The sequence below is a fragment of the Macaca nemestrina genome, chromosome 14 (assembly GCF_043159975.1).
Source record: "Macaca nemestrina isolate mMacNem1 chromosome 14, mMacNem.hap1, whole genome shotgun sequence".
NCBI classification, from domain to species: Eukaryota; Metazoa; Chordata; class Mammalia; order Primates; family Cercopithecidae; genus Macaca; species Macaca nemestrina.
Window position 1 is genome coordinate 55,127,868 of NC_092138.1, and position 12,341 is coordinate 55,140,208.

Genomic DNA, 12,341 nt, shown 5'->3' on the forward strand with positions numbered 1-12,341 from the left:
AAGACGTACAGTAAAAATTTTTGAAAGAATGAATAAACAGCAACCCCATTCATACTTCTGGCATATGTTGTGCTGGCACTTTATGCAAAATCCTGTGTGGTTCTAAAGATCCAAAAATGAATAGCATACAGACACTTGAGGCACCTTTGTAAAAGGAATAACGTCTGAATAAAGTCTAGAAACCACTATGGCTTCTAGAAGATGTGACATATCTCTGCCTTCTCATAACCCTACATGGCTAAGCACATTTTCTATAGAAATAATTCTATGACAAGAAACATGGTATAATGGAAAGATTTCTGAACTTAGAATGTGTTTCCAATGCCAACACTCACATTTGATTCTCGAAGTGAATTTTGACATCTCTGTGCCCCCGATATTGGTTTCCTCATTTACAAAATGAGAGTTATTTATATTAGAGTTGTGTTATGAGAATGCGAATATGGAATACTTGGGAAACAATTTAGCACTATCTGCAGTTACACCTGGCAAGTTGATTTTTATCCTTCACTTCTACCGTCTCTTCCTTTTATATCTTGTCTGTCATTCTTAGCCTCCTCTGGCATTTTATATCCAGCAGTGAATTGAAATCTTATATTAACTTGTATGCCTACTTCCCTTTGCACATTCTCTGAGGACAGGACTACTTTATTCATCTTTACATCCCATACATTTAGTAGAGAGCCTGATGTATAGTAGATGGTTAATAACTTGAAAAAGAAAATAATAAAGAAAAGGATACGTTAATTAATGAGTGAATAAATACATAAATTAAAGAGATGTGGAATATAACAATTGTCAACAGAGTGCTCTGTTCAATCATTGAAGTAAGAGAATCACCAGCCCCTCTCTTCTGTATAACTTTTTTGAAGCTAAAGATGTAACATGTGCAGCAAAGGATAAAATCAGCACTGGAGTTTTCCCCAACTTCTTCAATAATAGGAATTACTTGAGTACTTATGAAATATACAGCTTCCATGACCTTCGTCATGAAGAGTTTAATTTTTCAGCCCAGGATATCACTAATAAATTTATATTTCTAGGAAGTGCTTCTAATCAGTATACAACATGAGTAAAACACCATTGAGAGGTTCAGTAACATACTGAGGTCACAGGACTATATATGTAATAGCTGAGATTTGAAATTTGGCAAATTGATTTTTAAGTCTGTATTCTTAATTTTTCATAATTATTTCTTCACTAACAATAAAAACCTTATACTTGTACAATGCTACACAATTTAAAATGTGTTACATTTACTACTGCAGAGAACAAGTGATACTTACAGAGATCCATTAAAAGTATTTCAGAGTAAGCACCACATTTAGGTTTGAATTTTGTAGTACATGATGGGATAGTACCATGTAGTTATTGACCAGACTTTTCAAAAGCTATCATATTAGTTTCCTATTGCTGCTGTAAAAAATCACATCAGTGGATAAACACACAGAAATGTACTGTCTTGCAGATCTGGAGGTCAGAGTGCCAAAAGAGTCTTACGAGGCTATAATCAAGCAATCAAGATGTCAGCGGAACTATTTCTCATGAAGGCTTCAGAGAAGAGACCGTTCCTTGCCTCTTCCATTTTCTAGAGGCTCCTAGGATAGCTTGGCTTGTGGCTGTAGAACGTTAATCTCTTCTTGCATTGTCATATTGCCTTTTCCTCGTTTGTTTCTCCTTCCAGCCTCTTACAAGGACCCATGTGATTACATTAGGCCCACCCAAATAATCTAGAATAATCTCCTCAATTCAAGACCTTTAATTTAAATCACCTCTACAAGGCCCCTTTTGCCATATAGAGTGGTGTATTTAGAGGGTCTAGGATGTGGATATCTTTGGTGACCATTTTCAAGCCTACCACACCAAGAGCAGCATAAGGGTGTTCCACAAAGGACAGTTTCTTAGCCTAGATGTCATTGAATCTCCTGCATTGCATATGCCAATAAAAGGATGGAGATTAGGTAAAATACTTTTAATATTTTTGTTATAATAGTTGTGGAAATGAAAACATAGGTTCTGATTGGAACAAGATACCATTCCTTTGCGCCCAGGAAAAACAGTACATGTGATTACTCTTAAGTCATCAATAGGTTTTCTTTCTTACATGGAAAGCACTGTCACGCTATCTCAAAGTAAAACCTCTCCAGGAATTGGGTGTTCAATGCTATTCTGAAAGCCTAAATCAAACTAACTTTTGCATTCCAGAAGAGTTCCCTGAGACTCTATCTGCAAATTAATAACAAATCACCCAAAATTTGAAATCATAAGAAATTACTTAGCAAGGGTTTACAGCTGCAAATCATGCCCAGTTGAAAGGTTCTAGCTTTCTGAGACAGAAGTGTTTGCATAACAGAGAAAGTTCTGTAAAGAGCTGCCCTATATTGAAGGATGAGTCCTCCTCTCATGTTAAAAATACCTTCAGCAACACATTTTAGAAAGAAACTGAACCATAGTCAGCATGAGGAGTTGCTGGAGGTCATAAAGGACAAACATCTGTAATAATTTGCTTGTCTCTATCACATAATAAAAAACAAAATGTAAACTGAAACAGTTACCGTTTACATAATCTCAGTGACATTGATCAAATTGGGAGGATGCCAAATAAAAACATGTTTTCTTATTAATTTCCTTAATTGTTTTTCTCATTTTGCAAATCTGAGTTAATACATTAACAAGAAGATACAGTTTACTTTGCAGTAGAAACAAATGTGAATTTGCCAACCAGATGTGGGCTGCTAAATAGCAGTCACCTTTGAACTAATTTTCCTAGGCTGTTTATTTGTTAGTTAGTACTTTACAAAGCCAAGAAGGAAATATGGAGTTTGTCTTTCACAAAGATCCATTGAGAGTATTTCCAGGGTAAGGACCACTGTAGGGTTTGGATGTTGCAGTGTATGATGGGGGCAGCAATGAGCATCCTGTGGGTGACTTCTGAGCAGTGAAATTAAGTTGTTTGCAAAGCTGTCTTTTGGATCGAGGCAAATGAAGTGATCTGCAACTAATGGATGCTTGGCATAAGCCCTGGGACATTACCCTGAGTGTCTCGGAGGTGTTACTTCAAGCAAATCACTTAAACATTCTATACTTTAATCTCTCCATTTGTACAAGGCAGAAATTATATACCTGCTATGTCTTTATCTCCCGAGAGTACCTTAGAGACTTGTAAAATTTATTCATACTTCTAAAGCATTTCAAAAGAAAATTGAACATGTAGCAAATCAGAATCTCTTCATGTCATATTCCATATAGATTAAAAATATTCCTATCCTCAAATTGATTAATGCCATCCTGAGCAATTTGTCTTAAAGGAATTATCCAAAAGATAGAATGTACTATAGTCAATAAACAAAAATATTCTTTTAAGAACTGTTTACAATAAAGCACATGAAAGCAGTCAAACTGTCTATTGATATTTGATATATAAATAATAGATATATGTTTAGTTGATATGCAGTTTTGAACTATCAAAAGTAATGATAATGAAATTAAGGTGACATCATTGAAAATTACTTGGCATTACATAAAGTAAAAATGAATGCTATTAACTAATACCCAAGATATGTGTTCTACACGAATGAATACTAGGGCCGGGCATGGTGGCTCACACCTGTAATCCCAGCACTTTGGAGGGCCAAGGTGGGCGGATCACATGAGGTCAGGAGTTTGAGACCAGCCTGGCCAACATGGTGAAACCCCATCTCTACTAAAAATAAAAAAGTTAGCCAGGCATGGTGGTGTGCGCCTGCAGTCCCAGCTACCTGGGGAGGCTGAGGCAGGAGAATCACTTGAACCCAGAGGCAAAGGTTGCAGTGAGCCGAGATTGTGCCACTGCACTTCAGCCTGGGCAACAGAGCAAGACTCCATCTCAAAAAAAAAAAAAAAAAGGAATGAATACTTGAAGAGATATGCAAAATTAAAATGAATGATGTGTTTGGGTAGTGAGCTATGTGATATTTATTTATTACATTTCTTAAACATCCTATAATGTTATATAGCATTTATCATTTTAACATTTTAAAATTAGAATTTTAAGATGAAAGAAATAAGGACACACGTAGTAGCATGCTGGAATATTGCCTTTATTTTTTTTGCTCCTGCTGTTCTGTTTTTCCTCTCTTCCATTTCCTAGAGTCAGCCAACACCACCATCTTCACTGGAAGCTTTCTCTGTAACTCATAGGAGTTTTTAAAGGTTTTTCATTCATTGTGTTCTGATAGTGAAAGTATTCCAGAGGGGCCTGCAGGCTCTGTCTAGCTGTCTCCCATCCTGGCTGCTCTTTGGTCATCCACACCACTGGCTGTAAAATGCCAGCAAGAAAATTAATGGAGCATTCGCCTATACCCTGATTCCTCTCTAAGGAAGACTGTCTCTGGGGAGCCACTAAAAGTACAGGAAAAATGTGCAGAAATCTCATGGGAATGGGAAGATGTGAAGACAGCTGGTGAATCTGGCACACCCATGTCCCTGCAGAAACCTGTCATGCAGAGATAATGTGACCCGATTCTCTATGAATATGCATTTTATTGGACTAAAAGTGAAGGGAGCATCTCATTTTGTGAGTGCAGCTGTTTTTTAAAAAGTGTGCCAGACATACCCAGAACTTTGTATGCATGATCTCATTTAATTCTCATGATAACCCAAGAGAGAGAAAACATAATGCCCATTTTAGCAGTGAAAAGAATGGCGCCCGGAAAGAGTTAATTACTTTCCCAGTGACACACTGTGAGACACTAGTGATGCCTGAGCCTTCAACAATTCTATACAGTCTCAGAAGACAGTGTAACTAGGGTTATGCAGAAAATCCAGCAAAACAACCAAACAAAATACTCTTCTCCTCCATATCAGGAAAGTTACAATCATGCCATTGGAGCAATAATGGAAGTGAAACAATAGTTCAGGGCCTTTATTGTAAGCTGCTGCTATTTGTCAGATACCTTTTAAGAATACAAGCTTTCCTAATCAAACTAGCAAGTGTTGGCCTCCTATTTTTCTTCTTTAAACAACTGAAATAATACTCCTGAGATGAAGTAAAGAGTATCATGTTTAAGAGCTCCTCTCTGGATTTTATTGTGTAATACCTCATCTTATAGCTAATGTGAGCAGTAAATGTCCATAATCATAAGTTTAGCCTGTAACCCAACGTCCCATGTGTATATATTTGGTTTCTTTCTATTAGTCTTTTTAAAAACATGTAGAGTTAATTTCTGGATACTCATTTTGTCTTTATATCTCATAGAGTCCAGACAGCTCACGTAGGTGGGAGAGTATAGGCAATTTACATACATGATGAAATAATAAAGATTAAAAATATTCTTCATTGTCCCCCATATGCCAGTCCTGGTTCTGGATCATATTATATATTTTCTCAGTTTTTCCAACTGGCCTTCACGATAGATAGTATTATTTCCATTTGCATCTGTGAGAAGGGTAAGGTTTAGTAACTTTCACAACAAGATCATACTAGTGGTAAACTGGTAGCATCAAGAATCTTAAGCCAAGATTTAAAGTCTTTTGCAAATATATCAATATTCCTGATCTTCCCCAGAGTATGTCAAACACAATAATACAGCCCAGACCTCACTTCCCTGCTGGCTTTGATATGGTGCACAGATTCTTGATTGTAAGCAACAGAAACTGAGTAATTAAATTTATTTTAAATGATGTGAGATACCTCAAAGAATCATTAGCAAGGCTGCAGACTGAGCCATGGAAAAACAGCAGGAACAGAAACAGCTCCCAAGACCCTAGGCACAATTATGCCACAGAGCTAGTTCTGTAAAGATAACATTGCTGCTACCATCAACCACTCAATGACAGAGCTTGCATCCCTACCATGACCACTGGCATTGAACACTGTCTTTGCTTTAGGCCATTGCTACCCTGGAAACTCAAGGAGCTGTCTCTTCAACTGCAGCCTTCCACTAATATGAGCCTCTCAGTGTCTCTCATTCTTTGCTTGATATTTCCTAACTCGACGTTAGAGTGGGGTAAGGAGTGCCTTGTTGAACCAACATCACACATCCACACTGTAGCCACAATGAGTACTGGGATATCCAAACTGACATTTTCAGCTTCTATTGTCATATATTGACTGTCATTGTCTTTCACCAAAGCTCAAAAATGCTGGTCATTACCATTCTTCCAGTCTCTGAGAAATGCCAACCATGCATTTGAGTTTTTGTTTCTTACTCTTTTGGATTAAGAACATATAGGTTTCTTTTAAAAATGCAAAGAGAATCACCTAAAGAGGACAACACACTGCTATTAACAGGCCAAATCCTCAGATTCTTCTACTTTATAAGATTATCTCAAGCAAAAATCAAAATTCTGAAGATGAAATATAAAAAAATGATAATGTTGATTCAGGTTTCAGTGTAAGAAAATAGTCCAGGAAAAGAATAATTTCTAGAGGAAGGTAAAACTGATTTTGTTGTTCAATTATCTGTTTTGCAGACCTGGGAAGTTATGGTGGAGAAAGCAACTGAAAGGAAAAAGAGACAATGTGAGTGGAAACTTTCTTAAGTGACAAATGGACATACATTCATTCAATCTTTGATTCAACGGGTATTTTTGACTGCCTATGCTGTCAGGCATAGAAGTAGGTGCTGGAGATAAAAAATATGTGTAAAATTGCTCACTTTCTTCATAACGTTTGCTTTCTTCATGTATAGGCTGCTCGGCAGCTCACAGACATTTACCTGTCAGGAGCTAATTCTCTGGAAACCAAACTCCTTTTCTTCCAAAAATACCTATCTGACATAAAATGAAACTAGATTACACTAGTTCAGTGTTTAATATTCTGAAATCATAATTTTAGCCATAAATGCTGTTTCTTTCAAGTGATTGCTGTCTGGAGATTCTCACAGCAGCCTTAAGTTGGGGAGTAGTCAGATCCTTCCCTGGCTGTCACTGGCTTAAGTGACCCCAAGCAAATGAGTTAAGCATCTCTGGGACTTGGCTTTTTTATCTTTAAAAGAGGGCTAAAAATAGCCGGGCGCGGTGGCTCAAGCCTGTAATCCCAGCACTTTGGGAGGCCGAGGCGGGCGGATCACAAGGTCAGGAGATGGAGACCACAGTGAAACCCCGTCTCTACTAAAAATACAAAAAAATTAGCCGGGCGCGGTGGCGGGCGCCTGTAGTCCCAGCTACTCAGGAGGCTGAGGCAGGAGAATGGCGGGAACCCGGGAGGCGGAGCTTGCAGTGAGCCGAGATCGCGCCACTGCATTCCAGCCTGGGCAACAGCGTGAGACTCCGTCTCAAAAAAAAAAAAAAAAAAAAAAAAAAAAGAGGGCTAAAAATATCAGCCACCTGTTGGGAAGATCAGGGAGCTAATATGTCTCAGAGCTTTCAAATCTCTGGCTCTAAGCCTTTTGCTAGCTACGTATTAAGAACAAAGACAAGTCCTCATTGCTTTCACCCAAATGCTACATTCATTCAAAGGAGGAAAAAATTACAATATTTGAGTTCTACAAGGCTTGAAGGTTATTTTGTATTAGTTTGAATTTCAAACTGTTTTTCTCTGTTGTACTCTTGGCACTGCCATTTTTTAAGTACAGCACTTCATTTGCATAATAATTACAAAGTTTAACAAATAGCATTAATGTCTGAAAGAAAGAGGTGCACTCCATTTAAATTACTGACAGTATTACATTACACATTTTAACTGCATTTTTTTTTAAAGAAAGCTATTCCATCCTAATGTGCTGCTGTACAGATTCCCAGAGCTCAGCATTATTTGTGCTTTAAGAAGGTAAAATCTCTTCCTGTGCTCTTTAGTGACTTCTAAAACCCTATTCATAAATACTGATTAGGCACTATTTCACCATAGGACAGAGCGCTGTTGGCACAGATCCCTACTCAAAGCCAAATTGGAAATGTTAGTATAGTAAATTAGGCCAAATGTCCTAGCTGTACTGTATATGAAAGATCATCTTTAATAAATAGATGCTAATGTAGCACTTGGATCACTTATTGCCGTAAATGTCAACCCTTGGCCTTGATTCCAGGAAGTTTGGGAAAAAAAACAAAGATATTCAAGGAATGTGTGCTATTTTAATGGAAAAAAGAATAAAGAGCAAACCTGAAATATACCATTTTTTTTGAAAGAGTGTTGAATTTGAACAGAAACTCACTGCTTAATAGTAGTGTGAGGAGAGAAAAGGAAAAAATGAAAAGACTTGTAATTTTTCCTGCTTATGCCCATGTTGTATTTGTTTTATTTTGCTTTTGTCTAGCTTTGTTACTTTGTGGATTATAAATAATGTATTTTTAACCAGTTTTCTCCTCAATTGTTTGTCCATAACTTTCTTTAAACAAACTTAGATCCACTAGAAATAAAGTATTCTTAATTCTGATTCCATACAAGCCATCCTACCACTTCTCCACTTACATGCTTTTATATCCGGGCAAAACACACAAACACAGACACACACAGCTCATGGGCAAACAACGTACAAAAATTCTATTAGAAAATTATATTAATTAGTAATTATTGTTTTATCCCTATATTTGGCCTAAGATAAGACAGCCTACTTCTAATTATAAAATATATCTTTAGCAAGCATACAGGCATTTCAAAGAAAGAGACTATGCACATATGCACATATTATTTACCTCATATAAATAATGTCTAAGAAATTTGATGTGGCTTGGTAGCTTGTCCAAGCATTCTAACTTACCTATGTTAACCACCTATGAGTGGTTCAGTTATTTGACCTGAAAAGGTAAAGTGTAGTAACTAAAAGTACTTACATTTTCCTGATTTCCAGCCAAACACCAACCACTTGTTAGACCTTACAAGTCACTTAAACTTCCCAAGACTCAAGGTCTTCTGTACGCTGGTGATGAGAACACCTGTCTCATAGCTGCACTGTGAAAGTGATGAACATGAAAGACTCAGTAAAATGCCACTGGCATGTAAATGGATCCTAAGAAACAGGCAATATTGCCATCATTATTTCTAAACTGAATTATTTTGAGTCTTACTCATTAATAAATTGTTATTTTATTTCAAGCTTTAGTCTGAAACATTAAACTCCTTATTGATAAGTAATCACTATTGCAATGAAAAATTATGACTTGTTACTGGTATACTCTTAGCCTTAAATTTTCCCCACATATGATAGATGTTTCTGGTTTATTTTTGTTTTTGTATTACATTTATTTCAAACTTTATCTTCTACAACTTTAAAAATGATTTAGTAGTACTTATCATTGTGAATGTCATGGTATTTTCATTCAAAGTAAAATAATTTGTGTTATAATTTTATTCATAAGGTACAAATTATGTGATTTATCATGGGAAGATATCTATAATAGAGATCTAAAGGATTATGCTACAGAAGCTTCTCTACTGTATCAATAATACCTTAGATACATTCTGAGAAGAGCTTGATATAACCTTGATCAATAACGATGGTGATAGCTGAAGTTTTTAAATTCTTTTATTCTCCCTACTCTGTGTCAGGACCCATTTTATGTCCTCCAAAAGACATATTTCTAACCTTTACCACAGCCATTCAGTAGAATATCTATATTCCTACTTTAATATAAGAACTCCTGAAGGTGAAATAACTCGTGAGGACACGTAACTACAGGAGTCATCACCTGGATTTAAACCTAGGCTTTTTTTGTCTCAAACATCTATGTCTTTTATTTTATCATTCTGTATTCTAATATTGAATTATAGAGATGCTTTGCTTAGTAATATTGATTGTTCAGGTATAATATTCCCCCACATAGTTATTTTTTGACAGGTAAATTAGGGGTTATTTCTATATGCATGAAAGGAAAAATAACTTTGTTTTATGTCCTTTGTATGTGATATGGATATTTATGGTATCATTTTACTTGACTGCAGCAGTTATTTTTAATTGTAGATATTACTAAAAAAAGGATTAATCATTTCGTAATTCAATTCCAAGAAAAGATAGCACCATATGGATTCTCTAGGTAAATTGAGGTAAGAGATCCTAAGGAAGTTTGCATAACATAGGGTTAAGTGGAGTCTGATACTATTTTGAGATGTGGATTCAGGACAGATAAGGCAGCAGCAACCATGTAACCATGTAAACGTGGAACATGTGAAACATATTATAGGTCCTGGGGGGAAGCCACAGGTAGAATGTTCCTAAGTTTATGTAAGAATAGCTTAAAAACAAGCAAGTCAGCTATAGCAGGTACTGGAATCTTCAAGATGATGAGGCCTTGACAAGGATGAAATAGGTTCTATATGATAAAGATTTGATGTTGCAAAATAACCCAACGATGGGCATTGTAGGAGCTTCACAGTGGCTTAAATGTGGAGAGTCACTGAAAACTGGGTATACTGTTTAGAATTCATGTTAAGACTTTAGGGAGGACAGAAATTTCAAATGGGTTTCATTATTTAGTTTTCTACAAAGAAAAAAGATAAAATTATAAATATACATTTTATAGGTTAAACATTAATTTGAAGATGTGATGTGGTGTGCACTGTATGAAAGTAATCAGAAAGAGTAACAAAATATTAAAATAACCTATAATGGTTTCAAAAGAATATTAAAATAAATGGACATATAAGAAAATTAGAGATAATTTTGAAAGATGCTGTTATATAATATCAGTATTATTTGTTTGAGAAATTTCCACAAAGCCCTTAAATATTTACAAGTTGAGAGCAAGCAGTATTCAATGAGCATTCATCCAACAAATAGAACTGAATTCCCCTATATGCTTAGTGAGCACTCCTGATTGCTTAATTAATGTTGATTGTTCCGACATTTATCATTGTTCTTTTCTTTCCAAAACACCAATTTTTCAGATGTTTATGCCATGTCCATCTGTAGAAAATATGCTGATCAAACAGCTTATGTCATTCCCTTTGGTCCAGGGCTCACACTGCAATTTAAGTTTACCAATTAGAGTGAAGGGATAGGTTGATTTTCTTTGCTGGGTGAGGAGAGTATTATTTTCTCTCTGAATGTTCTTTTCTTCATCTACGAGCATATCTAGCTCTCTCTCCTAGAGGAGAGGGACGAGGAATCTTAGTAATCTGAATGTTACTGGCAGTTGTGTTGCAACTACCAGATGAGTCAGCTTCAGTATAAAGCTGTGCCAAACATAAGCATAATATATATATACAGAGAGATGGAAAAATGCTGGATCTTAGATGACACCACTTAGTCCACTTATTTGCAGAGCATCACACGTCTGGAATCTATCTTACCTTTTATTAGTTAAGCCAATTTGTAGCTGTGTTTTCTGTCATTTGTAGCTAAATGGATCCTAAATGCCCATGACTTTTGCTGTGTATTGCAGATATTCAGAAAAAAAAGACAAAATGTCTGCTCCCAAGGAGCTTATACTATAAGGGAACAAATAGATATATACATTATTACACATAGATAAAATTGATATATTTTATTATATACACATATAAAAATCACATAAAGATATATACATCATCAGAAAAACAATAAGATAAATGTTAATGAAGATGTTTTCCACCCTCATACAACCAACACTCACCTATCACATTGTTCCTACTGCAGGCAGAACATGAAAGAAGCCACTATTCAGGAGAATTTCAGAGCATAGCTTGCCCAGTATCAGATATGAAATGCACATTCAATGGCTTTCAGAAGCAGAAGTGGCAATGAGCACAAAAACATTACCCTCAATGAACATGAGGGTACTCAGCATCTGCATAGGAGATCATTACACAGAAAGATAAATTAATTCTCATAGATCTCTATTGAGAAAAATAATAAGTATTTTGTTAGAAATTGTATATGATTTTAAATTTCACTTATCATCTGATAATCTGGTTTTGCTAAAATATATAATGAATACATACCAAGTGCTATGGAAGCACTGTGTTTATGAATTTTTGTTGAAGTGGGACATAGTTATGAGTAGTCTTCACAGAGTTATCATTCAATATTCAAGGCAAGAATTCATCATAAATATGGGAAAGTTAGTCAATAGTAATGAATGTTTATTGAGCACTTACTATGTGGCACACATTTTTCTAGAAGCAGCAGCACTGAACAAAAGAAACAAAATTTGTTTTTATAATGAGGCTTATATTTGGAAGGGTTGAAAGAGTTAGATCATGAACAACATACATTACATGGGATGATAAAGTGATATGTGCTGGAAATAATGAAGTGAAATAAGGAGTAGTTGAGTTGGTTAAGGGAAAGGAGATCATAATTTCAGATAAGGTAGCCAGGGAAAACCTTGCTTAACAGGTGATATGACAGCAAACATATCTAAGAAAGAGTGCTCCAGATGAAAGAACGAGCAGTACAAAGACCCTGAAGTTGGAGAATATCTTGCATGTTCAAAGAACAGAAAGA

General features: G+C 35.8%; 2 long non-coding RNA genes across 5 annotated transcripts in view; one reads left to right on the plus strand and one right to left on the minus strand.

Moving 5' to 3' along the window:
* LOC139358147 (uncharacterized) overlaps positions 1 to 6,590 on the plus strand; it is a 101,402-nt gene extending 94,812 nt beyond the window's left edge. The window contains exon 6 of one of the 3 annotated variants that reach the window (XR_011612649.1): positions 6,454 to 6,590. This is a non-coding gene — a long non-coding RNA (uncharacterized lncRNA). Of the gene's footprint in view, positions 1 to 1,468; positions 1,531 to 6,453 lie in introns of those variants that run through there. The other 2 variants (XR_011612650.1, XR_011612648.1) reach the window with 2 other exon arrangements.
* Positions 1 to 12,341, minus strand: part of LOC105498390 (uncharacterized) — a 94,396-nt gene that overhangs the window by 25,785 nt on the left and 56,270 nt on the right. Inside the window, exons 4-7 of one of the 2 annotated variants that reach the window (XR_011612646.1) lie at positions 11,509 to 11,682; positions 11,207 to 11,344; positions 8,752 to 8,869; positions 4,055 to 6,481 (exon numbers count right to left, since the gene is read on the minus strand). This is a non-coding gene — a long non-coding RNA (uncharacterized lncRNA). The remainder of the gene's footprint in view (positions 1 to 4,054; positions 6,482 to 8,751; positions 8,870 to 11,206; positions 11,345 to 11,508; positions 11,683 to 12,341) is intronic. The other variant, XR_011612647.1, reaches the window with a different exon arrangement.